General features: G+C 42.3%; 1 protein-coding gene and 1 pseudogene across 3 annotated transcripts in view; one reads left to right on the top strand and one right to left on the bottom strand.

Annotated features, from left to right (window-relative positions):
* ASZ1 (ankyrin repeat, SAM and basic leucine zipper domain containing 1) overlaps nucleotides 1–14570 on the top strand; it is a 1654265-nt gene that overhangs the window by 831317 nt on the left and 808378 nt on the right. The gene's annotated exons all lie outside the window — the stretch shown is intronic.
* Nucleotides 3571–14570, bottom strand: part of LOC146855380 (methylsterol monooxygenase 1 pseudogene) — a 73314-nt pseudogene continuing 62314 nt past the window's right edge.

Raw genomic sequence — 14570 nt, forward strand, 5'->3', positions numbered from 1 at the left:
GCTTAACTATGCTGACAACCTATACCATGGCACATACAGATTCATCATACGCAAAATATAACTGATGCAAAATGCTGCTGCAAGACTTCTTTCCGCTTTCAACCAAGAGAATGCTTGACTTCCGTCTCGCAAACACGCCACTGGTTACCAGTAGTTGGAAGGACAATATAAAACGCACTCTTCATTGTCCACAGGCACCCCCCAGGCATTCAAGCAATGCTAACAAAACAGGATATTGCAGTCTGGGCTTGCACATTTTACCATACCACTTTACGGTTTTCTGCAATGTTTTCTCATTACAAGCCACCAAGCTCTAGAACTCGCTGCTAGCTAACATTTGAGGCATCCAGGCATGTATATATGTATGCGTGTGTGTAAATATATATATATATATATATATATATATATATATATTCACTGAAAAAACCATAGGTTTCAGGGACGTTCCAGTTAGTTGGACATTTGACTTATATAAAACCAGAGAAATTTGCCTGTTATAGTTAGTTGAGCTAACTAAAACTCGTGCCCCCGCAATGCACTGCTGATGACGTCACATATTACATCACTCATGACATGGTCAGTGACATCACTGATGACATCATCCAGTGAATGTGTGTTTCTGTAAAGTTTAATTATGTTTTATAAATATATATGCCAAGGTGTATTGAAGAATGAATGAGTGTATAAGACTCAGGGTGGATGAATAAGTAGGTGTGTGACTAAAGTGACTAATTAATTGTGTCTTGCTTAATGCATGTGTTAGCGACTGATATAGACATTCACACAGTTTAGGTTGTTAGTTTGTGTGTAAGCAGTTCCATTGTTTGGTTAGCAACTAAATGAGGATCTATATGAGCTACTCATTGCTTGTCTGAGTACCTGAGTGTCTGCGTGGGTGGGTGGAGGGGTGTGACTCTCTGCATAGATGTGTGAATGGCTAATTCACTAGGTATATGTGTTCACATCTGTATGGCTGAGTGAGTGTGTGTATGAGTGTCTCGGTGAGTGAATGGATGCTTCAGTGGTACATGTGAGTAACTTCTAATGTGAAAGGCAGTATATATGTATGTTGGACTATATAAATGACTCTATGTGAGAATGAGTGATTGTGAGAGTGCCTGTATGGATCAGTGTGTCCTTGGATTAGTTATTGTATTAGAGTGTAAGTATGTGTTAGTATATGTTTAAATAAGTGACGTGGTATGTGTATAACTGAAGAGGTGAGTAAATGAAAGTGTTATTGATTATTTCCATTACTGACTAGGTGTGTGAATAACTCTAAGAGTGAGTGTCTGTATAGATATGTGACTGGATATGATAATGCTGTATTGATGGCTGACTGTATGTATGAGTGAGTGTATAGGTGAATGAATGGATGTGTGTAGACCTACAAATTAGAGAGTGGATATGCACTAACTGGTATTGGTGTGTTCACGGTTTTGAAAATTATAGTCTGTATTTCAGAATGGGTGTATCAAGTGTATCAAGTGTTATATTAGGGTCTGATCAGGTGAATCTGATTTTCACGTGGATGATGTCATCAGTGATGTCATCAGTGATGTCACTGACCATGTCATGAGTGATGTCATATGTGACGTCATCAGCAGTGCATTGCGGGGGCGTGAGGTATAGTTAGCTCAACTAACTATAACAGGCGAATTTCTCTGGTTTTATATAAGTCAAATGTCCAACTAACTATTTCTAAGGTTTTTTTAAATGCTAATTCGTAACTATAACATCCCTGAAACCAATGTTTTTTTCAGTGAATTTCTAAGGGTTTTTTAAATTCTAATTCCTAACTATAACGTCTCTAAAACCTATGGTTTTTTCGTGAATTTCGTGAATTTCGAAGGTTTTTTAAACGCTAATTTCCAAGTATAACGTCTCTGAAACCTATGGTTTTTTCAATGAATTTCAAAGGTTTTTAAAATATCGAACTACAAACCAATTTAACAATCGGATAACAATTTTTCTCCCTTTTTTTGCTGTCATCAGCTACTACTTAACTTCACTATTCACAGTGATACCAGTGTAGTTTCATCATAAACAGCAGGGGGGAAAAAACAATTAACTAGATTGTAAAAAAAAAAAACCCTAATTATCTCAAATATAATACAAAATCAACACAAATAACACATCCAATAGTACTTCAAATGTTCAAAGCTTACCTTTACTTCGTAGATTGTCTGCAAATTTACCCAATACGCCAGATAATGTATCACAGTTTTCGCTTTGAAAGCATCCAGTATGAACTCCTTCAAGATTTTACGTAGTTACTCTGCACATTTTCCCAATGCGCCAGATAATATATCAAAAATTTCACTTTGAAAGCATCCAGTATGAATTCTTTAAAGATCTATACACCTTCCCATTAAAGCCGAATAGTGTATCTAAAATCTTTGTTTCAGAAAAATTAAGTATGAGTTGGGTAATTCATAAGGCAATCTCAGTTTCATTTCCAAGTGTGTATCATTACAGTGACTCCAACCATTATTTCACTTTAAATAAACTGTATAATGTCTACTTGTAGTAGTACTTCCAGCATGGAAAACAATAGCAACTGTTGCAAAAGGTCTTCCAGAAATAGATACTTGATTAGCAACACATTTTTTAATTTTGGTTTCCACTTTTCTTCCATTTGGTCGACAGCGTTGCAGCATTATAATCAAATATTTTCCATATCTTTGTAGGCATAATGCAGATGGCATTCTTTTTTTTTCTTTTTTTTAAACTTGTAAATGTTTTTATTTACAATGCAATCACTGCATGAATGTTTTAAACGGACAATAACAAGATAAAATAATGCACTTAGAAATGTCTCTATTTACAATGCAATAAATTCTGGACTTCAATGTGTTAGCAGTTGGAAGAGTATGATATCTCACCCGATTTCTAATCGATCATTATACAATAGGCCCAACCGTGTGCTTAATTTGTTTGTTTTTTACATCATGCATATTTTAAAAATGATGTATACACACTGCACAACAATCATGCACCACTTATACCTGATAATGTTATTTTCTTGTCAACATTAAACAATGTAACAAAATATAAGCGCATGTGTATAAAACATCATCATGAAGAAACTACTGCAGTGACATTAGTCCATACGCTTGCAAAATGAAGTTGTTACTTTAGAGGTAGCATAGATAGCCCCAAAGGAGAATGGTGTAGCCACACTGCGTGCTAGCCTCTGCGAAGTGACCTGGGTCAGGCCTGGAACACATCTCTTATCAGCTCATAGAAAGCAGCCTACCCACTGTCAATATTGGAATGACTATTGTTGGAAATGTGCCTTGGACCATTGACAGTCTAGTCCCTCTCACCATTGTCTCATCAGAATAAATTCAGAGTCTGAAAGCAGGAGATGCTGCAGTAGAAGAACAGTAAATTAGTCCTACAAGCACCCGGCATCAAGTGCAACAGTTGACATCTTTTATTGTGAAGCACACCATCGCTTTAATGTGGGATGGCGAGCAACTTCATTTCTGGAACATTTTATAACTGCATGGACCCCCTGTGTCTTGGTAAGAGGGATAGAAGTGCAAACGTCCAGGAAAAGTCATTTTATTCTGTCTTCTTTTCCTTCACCAGTGCCTGGTCCCTTCACTTTGTGCTTGTAGGGGTTGCACTGCAAATCTGTTGAAAAGAGTCTGTCCCACCACGTAAAGGTTGAACCATAGTTTCCCACAAAGTTCATATGATGGAAGTCATGGAAACGAGAACCAGCGTAGAAGGGCAGCAGATGAAGTGGGTTGAGCGGAACGTCATAGCCACTGTAGACATCTATGGTTTCTGCCAGGCGAAATATTACCCAGGCCCAAAGGAGAATCACATGATTACAGAAAGTCATAATTCCAATGAAAAATCCAGCTCCGAGAATGAGGGTTTCTAGTGAATGTGCGTACTCAGCTTGCATTCCAAAAGGTGATGTGAAATCATGATGTACTTTGTGGATGTGTATGTAGATACTTTTGTTGTGCAAGAGTCTATGGAGGAAATAGTGCCACGTGTCTTCAATACCTGCACAGCCAAATCACTGTACACAAATGATGTACCATCTCGGCATTGAGTCCCAGTCATAAGGAATATTAAAGAATTCTGTAAAATAGTAGGTGCCACAAATCAAAGGCAGTTGAATGCAAAAGTGGTTGAAGAGGATCACTTTAAAACATCTCCATTGCTTTTCCCAAGTTTCTGGCTTATCCTGCTGGATCTTATACTTCTGCATGAAAGGTAAAAACTGGAATATGAATCCTGGAAGGCAGAGCAGGAAGTAGATAAGTTGTCCAGCATATAGGTCCAGGCTTGTTTTAATGGCTGCTGCAGCGGATTGTCAGGTAACAGAGAGTCAATGTACTCAACGGCCAGTTAGACCGAGGTCAAGATGTCAGCACTATCATTGGCAGCCAAGGTCCACACAAGCGTCACTTCTCTGCTACTGGTTTTAATTAGGTATTATCATGTGCACTAGACTGCCTGGCTGTGTAAGACACCTGAACGAGCGGATCTATATAAGAGCCCACTGTGCGCACTCTTCCACTTCAGCACCTGGACAGCGCAGATAGCATTCTTGATTCACAACGACAACACATCATCTCATGATCAGCTTCTTTTACTAATTTGGAAAATGGTACAGATTTGCAGTCGGGTATTGTTAAATATAAAAATCGTTCTCGGTCAACTATAGTGCTTGAAGTTAACGAACACTCTTCACATTTATGTTCCCATTTGTAACTGAGTCCAAATAAACTCTCAATCGGAATTCCTTCATCTTCTAGTACTCCAAGCATAACCATCAGAAATTCTTGTGCATCTTGCTGTATATTAGCACTGAACGTTAAAGATCCAGTACATGTATCCAACAGTTGGCGAATACTAGAAGTAGAATGAATCTTACTTCTATCAGTTCTCAATTCTTGAAATAAAGTGTAGAGTGCAGAAGATAAAGTTTTTTCCTGACTTTCCATATTTTCACCACAAACATCTTCAAGATAAAATATAACATTTAGAATGACATTACCATAGCAGTTGACACCAGAAGCATTTTCTAATTGGTATCCAACAACATCATCACTTGTTTGTGTTTTCTGCTTCTTTACATCTGTTCTTTTCTGTTGATTTTCTTTCTGCTTTTCAACCGTAGTTAACTCTTCAACATATTTGCGTTTTGAACACACAACACGTTTCTCATAAATAGGATATTCACCTAAATGGGGAGTATAAAGTCTTCTCAAATGATTATATTCTAATGGATACATCTGCCAGTGGATTCCTCACCTTGTGAATATCCCCTGCACCAGCAACATTTGTTAACTTTTGTAGCTCTCCACGCCGACGAGGACGAGGACGAAGACGACGTCACAGAGGCACGGCTCAGCTCGCGGCTCTGCTGACGTCACTGGATCCATAAGAAGACCTCGTCGGCGTGATGACGTCAGTTCCCTTTTTTCCGCGCCGTAGACGCTAACGGTTTTCTGGGACTCTCCGTAGCTTTGGCTGGTTACTTTGTTTTTCTGCTGGTGTCTCTCTTTCTTCTTGTTCCTGTTCGAAGATGTCGACTAAGAAGTCCGGATTCAAGCCGTGCAGTGAGTGCGGTAAGCACATGTTCATCACGGATCCGCACGAGGACTGTGTCTGGTGCCTCTAGTCTGATCATGATGTCGAGGGATGCTCTTGCTGCCGCAAGATGAGTACAAAAGCTTTGAAAGAAAGAGAGGCCAAGTTATTCATTTGCAGAATCAAAAAGGAGAAGAGAGGTCAAAGAAGATAAAGGTCGAGGTCTAAGTCGACATCCGGGCATGCTTCGAAGTCCAAGAGGCACAAGAAGAAGAAGAAGAGGCATGGTTCTCGACATCGTTCGGATAGGGATGCGGCTCCGAGATCGACCTCACCTTCCCGACGTCATAAGGACTTTGTGTCTCCTTCTCCTGTCTCTGTTCCTGCCTCTCCTGTTGGCCTGACCTCGCCTGCGGCTTCACCGGAGCATTCTCTGGCTCCATCTCCGACGCCGGCTCATTCTCCGGCTCCAGTTGAGGAAGTTCCGACTCGGGACGAGTCTTCGACGCCGCTGGCTCATCCGTCGGCGCCGATCGGCCCGAGTACGGTTATGCCTCAGCTTGAGCCATATTCTCTGTTTCCAGGCCCAGGTCAAGATCCAACGCATTATTTAAATTCGATGTATGGGGTCTTCACTAGAGCAATGTACCCTCTGGAGCGCCTTTGGGTCCCATGGGTCCAATGGCTTTCAACTTGGGAGTTCCTCAAGCTTACCCTCAAGCTCCTTTTATGCCTTTTTTCCAGGCGACGCCGTCTTGGCATTTCCCGGTGCCGATTACATCAACGCCGCTTCCATCTGCTCCGGCTCGACCTCGTTCGACTCCGGCTGCTCCTCTGGATCCGGGTTCGACGCCGGCTCCGGCACTGTCTGAGTCGGTTACGTCGCCACCGACTCCTGTTGTGAGAATTAGATCCAGGAGAGAAGCTCAAAGGGTACTGGAAGAACAAAGGTACCAGGTTGAGGAGATGGAAGAGGGTGAGCTCATGGAGTCTGATGATTTGTTTGAGGAGTTGAAAGAAGCTAGTGGCTTGGGCTTGTCACCAGAGTGGGAGATTACTCCTCCAGCTGATACTCCTTCAAAAGATGTGGCTCCCTACCACTCAGTTATTAAAAAAGCAGCAGAGCTTTTGGATCTGCAGCTACCATCTACTGAGTTTAAGCCGAACATCCTCACAAAGGTTTTACATTCTCCCTCCTCTGTATCGGAACCCTTGCTTCCATTTAATGACGCCATTATTGAACTGGTCATGGAGGTATGGCGTAAGCCCTTTTCAGCTCCTGCGGTCTCTAAAAATGTAGCAAGAAGATATAGAGCGGCTCCGGGGGACCCAGACTTTCTGACTTCCCATCCTTCTCCAGAGAGTCTGGTGGTTCAGGCTGCTTGTTCTAAAAGATCTTCAGGTGACTTTCCCCAGGTCCCTAGCGACAGGGAAGCAAAAAAAACTTGACCAATCAGCCAAGAAAGTCTTCTCCTCTGCCAGTATGGCTTTAAAATCAACAAATGCCACCTGTCTTTTGGGCCGATATATCCATGCTCTAATGGATTCAGCGAAACAACTGGCCCCTAAGTTGTCAGAGAAGGATAGACAGAACTTTAAGGAGGTGCTATCGGACACTCAGGCGGCTGCGCGTCAGATTATCCAGAGTGGCCTGGATACTGCGGACTCTGTCGCTAGAATCATGGGATCTTCTGTTGCCACAAGGAGGAGTGCGTGCCTGAAGTCATCTGAGTTCTCCCCTGATGTGCAGGCAACTCTTTTAGATTTGCCTTTTGACGGCACTGGGCTTTTTGGTGCAGACACAACCTAGAGGTTCCTTTAGGAGGTACAGGGGCTTTGGAAGATCGTCCTTACGGACCTACAGGCAGCCCCAGCAGCAACAGCAACAGAAAACCCTGTATAAGAGCTACAGGGGCAGAATCAGAGGTCGTGCTCGAGGTCGGCAGCTCTCCTCCTCCTCCTCCTCTTCCTCCGTCCCTCTCACCACTGCAAAGCAGCCCTAGATCCACCATTCTGGATCATGTTGGTCCTGTGGGGGGGCCGGCTTACCCATTTTCTACAAGATTGGGAATCCGTTACTACAGACCTTTGGGTTCTAGATCTTGTGGAAACTGGGTACGCCCTTCCCTTTCGGGAATTTCCTCCGATTTACCCTCCTTGCCAAGGTGCTTGCTCGGAGGACCATCTTCTTCTCCTGCAGGAGGAAGTCCTTACGTTACTAAAAAAAGTTGCGATGGAGGTGGTTCCAGAGCAGGAAAGGGGTCAGGGATGCTACTCCCAGTATGTCCTGATTCCGAAGAAGGATGGCCGGCTGCGTCCAATCCTGGACCTCAGGATCTTTAATCTTTTTCTGAAGCAAGAGAAGTTCAAGATGCTCACCCTTGCGCAGGTTCTTCAAGTGCTGCAACAGGAAGACTGGATGGTGTCGATCGATTTGAAGGATGTGTATTTTCACATCTCCATCCTGAAGTCGCACAGGAAGTATCTCCGTTTTACGGTAGGGTCGCAACATTATCAGTTTGCGGTCCTTCCGTTTGGTCTTACTACTGCACCTCAAGTCTTCACCAAGGTGATGGCAGTGGTGGCAGCCCATCTCAGAAGGTCGGGGATTCCAGTTTTCCCCTATCTGGACGACTGGCTGATCAAAGCGGAGTCGCCAGAGAAGGTGCTTCATCATCTGCAGGTTACAACTCAGCTGTTGTACAAATTGGGTTTCTCAATAAACGTGCCCAAATCTCACCTGGTGCCCTCCGAGCGCAACCTGTTCACAGGGGCAGTACTGGACAGTACTGTAGGTCGAGCATTCCGACCTCCACAAAGGATTCTCGACATACTGGAAATGATTCCCTTGTTTTACAATGGAGCGGTCGTTCCAGTCCTGAAGGTCCTTCGTCTGCTCGGTCTGTTTGCTTCTTGCGTTCTGTTGGTCAACCATGCACGCTGACACATGAGAGCGCTCCAGTGGTGCCACCGCAGGCAGTGGTATCAGCACAAGGGAGATCTCAGGGAGTCTGTGAGGATCTCCAGAGAAGCTGCAACGGATCTGTCTTGGTGGAGTGTGGAGGGCAATCTGTCTCAAGGAAAGCCCTTCCATCTGCCTCCATCTGTGGCCACGGTGATAACGGATGCATCCACTTTAGGGTGGGGGGCGCATCTGGGGGATCTGGAGATCAAGGGTCTTTGGTCTCCAGAGGAAAGGTTGCTTCACATCAACCTTCTGAAATTACGGGCAATACGTTTGGCTCTCAAGGCCTTCCTCCCTTCCCTTCCCTTTGTGGTCAGTCGGTTCAAGTCCTGACGGACAACACTACCGCAATGTGGTATGTCAACAAGCAGGGAGGGGTGGGGTCGCATTGTCTCTGCAGAGAGGCCCTACGTCTCTGGTCCTGGGTTCAGGATCATCAGATTTGTCTGATGGCAAATCACCTGGCCGGAGTTCTGAACGTGCGTGCAGACAGTCTCAGTTGGCAGTTTTCCGCCGACCACGAGTGGAGGCTTCATCCAGAGGTAGTTCAGCACATCTTTCGGATGTGGGGAACTCCTCGGGTGGACCTGTTTGCCACTCACAAGAACGCTCACTGCCGGTCATTCTGCAGTCTCCAGTATCTGATGCAGGGAGCTTTGGGGGACGCGTTTCAGTTGGGTTGGAGCTCACAACTCCTTTATGCATTTCCTCCTATACCCTTGATTCCTCGGGTTCTGAGGAAGATTCGTCAAGACCGGGCCCAAGTCATATTGATCGCCCCGGATTGCCCAAGAAGGGTGTGGTATACAGATCTTCTCCACCTCTCCTCGTGCCCTCCGCTCCGTCTCCCTCTCAGGGCAGACCTCCTCTCGCAGACGGAGGGGCAGGTTCTACACCCCCATCTCCAGAGCATACACCTTCATGCCTGGAGATTGAACGGGGCAACCAGAATTCTTTTTCTCTCCCGCCAAATGTGGTAGATGTCATTTTGTCTGCTAGACGTCATTCCACCAAATCTATCTATTCCTATAGGTGGTCCAAATTTGTTCTTTGGTGCGGAGAGAAGTCTATTGACCCTTTCAGGGCTCGTTTATCCAACATTCTTCAGTTTGCTCTTTCTGTTGCTCAGAAGGGCTTTGCTGTAGCTACTGCTAATGGATATTTGTCGGCTTTGTCGGATCAGCCGTTATTGTTTGTCACCTATTGTTTTACGATTCCTTAAGGGCCTTACCAATAAGTTTCCGCCTACTCCTTTTATTGTGCCTCAATGAGACTTAAATCTTGTCTTAACTTACCTGATGGGTTGTCCTTTCGAGCCCTTGCACAAGTGTCCCCTAAGGCTGTTCTCTTTTAAAACGGTCTTTCTCGTTGCCATTACCTCAGCAAGGAGTGTAAGTGAGCTTCAAGCTCTGAGTTCAAAACCCCCGTTTTTGACCATTCATGCTGATAGAATGGTACTCAGGACCAAGGCTGCTTTTCCTGCCTAAGGTGTAACTCCTTTCCATCTGGGGCAATCCATTACCCTTCCTACCTTCTATCCTTCCCCTCACCCTTCCAAGGAGGAGGAGCGGCTTCACCGCTTGGACCCTAAGTGGGCGGTGAGCTTCTACCTTGATAGAACTAAGGACAATCGAGTGGACGACCAGCTCTTCGTGGGCTTTGTTGGCTGCAGGAAAGCCAGAGCGGTGCACAAGCGCACCCTTTCCTGATGGATTATCTTGTGCATCACGATTTGTTATTCTTTGGCCGGTAAGGAACCTCCAGCGGGTATAAGGGCTCCTTCTACCAGGGTTAAGTCTTTTACATCTGCCTTATCTAGAGGTGTTCCTGTGGAGGACATTTGTAGGGCGGCAACTTGGGTCTCCCCCCCACACTTTCGCGAAACATTACTGCTTGGATTCCGAGGTTAGGAGGGACGGACACTTTGCTTTTTCCGTCCTTCAGGACTTTCTGGTATAGAAGGGTGGACACCCTCCTCCGGGAGTGGGACTGCTGTGGGAATCTTTTCACAAGGTGAGGAATACACTGGCAGATGTATCCATCAGAAGAACAAGTTACTTACCTTCGGTAACGCTTTTTCTGGTGGATACAGTATCTGCCTGTGGATTTCTCACTGACCCACCCGCCTCCACGTTGTCCACCCTTGTATACCTACAATTCTGATGATGGTGTTTCAAAATGTATTTGTTACTGTCCAAGGCAGTGTGTTATTTCTTTTGCCTTCCTATATTATCTCCACACTCTGTGTGTTGTTTTGTATATTATGTACTATGTATACTGTATATATATTGCTGTCAGTCCGTCCGTGTGCCTCGAAGGCACGAAAAAAAGGGCGGAACTGACGTCATCACGTCGAGTTCTTCTTATGTATCCAGTGACTTCAGCGAAGCCGTGAGCGGAGCCGTGCCTCTGTGACGTCGTCTTCGTCCTTATCGGCGTGGAGAGCTACAAAAGTTTCCGAATGTTGCTGGCACAGGGGATATTCACAAGGTGAGGAATCCTTAGGCAGATACTGTTTCCACCAGAAAAAGCGTTACCGAAGGTAAGTAATTTGTTCTTCTCTTACACAATTAACATCAGCACTAACCTTGTTCTCATCAAAATCAATTAAATACAAACCAGACAAGGTTCTAACTCGAGATAATGCAACATATACCATTCCCTCTTTAAACACAGTTTTTCCAACATTTACCAAAGCATTATCTACACTTAAACCTTGTGATTTGTGAATAGTTATTGCATATGCTAAACAGAAGGGAAACTGTTTTCTGCGAACATACAAGTCTTTTACAAGCAAAAAACGTGCTGCAGAACGTCCAATCTGTCTTACCTCTGCAATCTTATCAAATTTAACTTTCAAAAATTCTATTCCATTTCTATTTTGATATTTCACAAAATCAACAACTTTCCCAATTGCTCCATTCACTAAACCTTCTTCTACATTCAGATTACGTTTCAAAATTACCCGACAGTTTAAACATACATCTAAATTTTTTTCCAAGCCAGCAGTTTTTGATACAGACTTTTCCAAAGAATCGAATTAAGTCTGTAGTTTTTCTGAAAGAACAAGTGTTATTCCTTGATGCTCTATTTTATCAATAGCTTCAATGTGAACTATTTCTTGGTTTTCCAATTTCATAAGCTCTCTATTAAATGTATAACACTCTTCCACTGTAGACATTAAGCAAACTATAGACTTTTTTTTCTTTCATTTTCTTGTACATTACTTCTGCTGGTGTGTTTTCATTTGTAAACATGCTCTTTAGTAGACGACTTTGAAAAGCTTGTTTACCATGTTTGCTTAGAGCACCAATTCTTACATTCTTACATTTTTTAGAATATTGGCATAATCCTCATCTCTTGCTTGTCGCATATTCTAAGTGAGTTCTTTATATTCAAAATTTAACCACAGATTCCCTTTTCTAATACTTCCCAGAGATTTCTTTGTGTCTTCATGTAGAAGAGTTTTAAACACTGGTTCTCCTTTTACAGGGGTTAGTTGTAGCAGATCTCCAAATACAATTAAATGTTTTCCTCCAAAGAGAATGCCGTAATCTGTTTTTAATACCTGTTGCATTCTTAAGTGTACAAAAACAAGCATTAAGTTTGAGACCATGCTCTCCTCATCAATAATTGAAAGTTTCATTTACTTCAGCACTCTTGACACTTCATAAGAAGCTTCTCCAGACAACTTCTGATATTCTAATGTATTATCATGCTCCACTGGTAACATCAATAATCTATGCAAAAATTAAGAAAACTTTTACCTGTCCCAGCTTGACCACTAATGTACATCAGAAGAGGTTTAAAAGATTAACAGACATAATTTTTTTTATGCAACAAACCATGTTCTATCCATTCTCTCACTTGCACTTATATTTCTTTCTGTTCAACATTTACTTGTTCTTCTAACTTTTTTCAATGTTATATTCTCCTCATGTGCTTGTTGCATTGCAATCTTAACTTCATGCATAGCAATCGCTGCTTCATTTTCCACCATTGGTTGTCCAAGAGGATCTTGACTACATGGACCACTAATTGGTTTGGGTGTAAAAGGGAAATCCTAGCGCCACCCACAAGAATACACAATTATAAAAACAAACGCATATGTAAACTGCGGTGCTTTTCAACTTGAGGTTTAACACCCAAATCCCCCAAATACAATCATAGATTGATTAAAATATTTCCATATGTTGAAGCACACGCAAAATTTCATAATTACAGTATAATAGTAATAAACAATGACAAAATTCGTGTGGGCTTCTCTTCTCCTTTAATTAAGAATAAAGTCTTCAAATTTCTCAATTTTCATAATGGTCTTCCACTCCCCAACGCGTTTCGTCGCTATAGGGATTAACCCAAACGACTTCCTCAGGGCTGGAAGTAACAGAATAACAAAATTGGAGTACACAATCAACTAATTAGTTTATGCAAGCCCAACTGTCACTCCATGTGCTGAAGAAATTGTTCGTGCTCATCAACACAAATCAGTCCGTGTTCTGTATTCCACATAACCTCAAATTCCCGTGCCAAGTTTTACATACAGATTATCACCATAAATCAGATGAATAAATCATGATCCGAAGACTGCACATATTATTTAATTCTTCACCCTGTATTAACATCCGTCAAAAATAGTGAGACGCATGCTCCTAAAGTTAGACCCTAAATAGTGTATTTGTACCTTGTTTCTTTTGTTCAATTGCCTAGAATAATTCAAAGTGTGGTACATTATTAATAACTGCGAAGCACATGACGCATAGGCTGATCCCATTTACAAGTATAAATTCAACCAATTACATCACTCACATGCCTTACCTCCTACTTTGATATCCTCAGTACAACTCGCTAAAAAAGTCCCAAATCATCCAGCAATGGAATTAATGATGCTTAACCTACAAAATAAATGCACAAACTTATTGTAATAGCCTACTCGAATATATTTCCACTTGTATATTCATATGCTCATTATTTCGATACTAATTCTCATATAAAACTAGTCTTACCTTAGTTAATCCTAATATATGCCCGCAGTATAAGGTTTCAACGTTGCTCAATACATTTACTGGGTCGTATACAACCTCGTTGTCCCCGTGATGCAAATTGTCAATATCCGACTATTTTTCGAACGGACCCAAATAAACTTCAACCAAAGTTCCCTGAAGTATGGGGATCTACAACATAAAACACAAATGGATCACCATTAGCCGAAACCAATATTATTTCATTCAACCCGCGTATAACTTAAAAAGCTTCTCTCTACGCGAGTCGCAATTAAGGAATGCCGTCCCATTCATTCCTATGGGCCTCCAGGCCCATAGGAATGAATTGGAGATTGCATTAGCAATTTGCGAGTACCAGTAGGTACTCGCAAATTGCTCATGCAATTTCAAGGGTGTCAAAATGACACCCTATTGCACCCCTGAAATTGATCTGTGCACATATGTTGCACACACACATGCTCTAAGGGCATGTGTGTGCGCAACATGAAACTTTGAAAAAAGCACAAAAGTGCATTTTTCAAAGTTTTTGCAAATTACCATGAAGTTCAACTTCATGGTAATTTGCTCCCCCTAATAGCGAAATCGCTAATTTTTATACTTTAATGCATTGCATTTAAGGAATCTCAATTTGGGATTCCTTAAATGCAATTTAAGTAATAGCAATTTAGTGATTCCTTAAATTGCGATTTTTGCATTTGGGATGATGCATCCCAAATGCAAAAATACCGGTCGCAAAGGGGCAGATTCTGAGAATCTGCCCGTTTGCGACCGGTTTTTCCTTTGATGCATGTGCCTGAAAGTTTCTTGTGGTTTATAAGATTACCCTTTGCATGTTTTACTAAACAACCATGACATCCAACTACTGCAAACTTTCCTTCTTTTAAATTCTCTTTAACATTTTTTTTGAAGCTGTAATGTTGAAGTACTTCATACAGACATAGCTGTTCCAGATGTTGACTCCTTTTCGGATAGTATGTGTCCAACATATTAGTTTTAAGAATGTCTGTACTATCTGGCTCATTTGCTACTAATTGTTCAAT

Source organism: Triturus cristatus, chromosome 4_1 (assembly GCF_964204655.1).
Source record: "Triturus cristatus chromosome 4_1, aTriCri1.1, whole genome shotgun sequence".
NCBI lineage: Eukaryota > Metazoa > Chordata > Amphibia > Caudata > Salamandridae > Triturus > Triturus cristatus.